The sequence below is a fragment of the Egretta garzetta genome, unplaced genomic scaffold (assembly GCF_000687185.1).
Source record: "Egretta garzetta isolate BGI_Z169 unplaced genomic scaffold, ASM68718v1 scaffold122, whole genome shotgun sequence".
Classification (NCBI taxonomy): Eukaryota; Metazoa; Chordata; class Aves; order Pelecaniformes; family Ardeidae; genus Egretta; species Egretta garzetta.
Window position 1 is genome coordinate 88678 of NW_009258886.1, and position 974 is coordinate 89651.

A 974-nucleotide genomic window follows, 5' to 3' on the forward strand; every position below is an offset into this window, starting at 1 on the left:
GCCTGTCCAGGTCCTTCTGAATGCAGCGCAGCCTTCCAGCATATCAACCACTCCTCCCAGTTTTGTGTCACCAGTGAACTTGCTGATGGTACATTCTGTCCCCTCGTCCAGGTCATTGATGAATAAGTTGAACAAGACTGGGCCAAGTACACTACAGAAAAGCTGAAATATCCTTTATTTTATCTATCTGTATATGAAAGTTACAGCTTTTACATAGAAAAAAGAAGAGGAAGAAAGGCAACACACCATGCTTCTTTTAATGGACTCTTACCTTTAATAGCATAGCCTGTTCCTCACAGCATGATACAACTCCATTTTACCAGTGGCATTGCCAGAAAACACGACCTGCTCAGCAAGTAGAAAAAGAGGAGCACCCCCTGCCACCTTCCCACCCTGTCCACGGTAGCAGCACATTCTCCTCAATGTGTGACCCCCTGGTGAAAGAATTTAGGGAAATCATGTAGACTTGTGACAGCTTTGGCCTGGCTTTAGCAGGGCTGCTTGTGCAGGACATCAGGCAGGGAGCATCTGTAAAGGCATAGGAAGGCCAGGTGATCCTTGGATTTCTGCTGCTCCTCAGATAAGCTGCTGGGGAGACAGCTTCACCTAACCCATGTGGTAGGACCCTAAGCAGCTAAGGCATCCCCTGGCTGCATCTGTGCACTGATCTGGCATCAGTTTTCTCAGTCTAATTTCAAGCTTTTTTGTCCAACTGAGTTGCTGCAAGAGCTTTATTCTGCTAAGATCTCAGAAGGTAGTTAGGAGAACTAGATGATGGCATCTTACATGCTAGAGTTCAGTGTAGCCTGATGGGGTCATACAAATAGCTTTTCAGAGCTGAAAAAGTACGGGTTTTTTCCAAAATTTCTTCCCATGTTCTAACCATACATAGCGTGAGAAAGTCCTCTCAGTTAAAGACAGCCATGCTTTTCCTCCTCCATGCATGTATAAAAATAGTATATATATATATATAT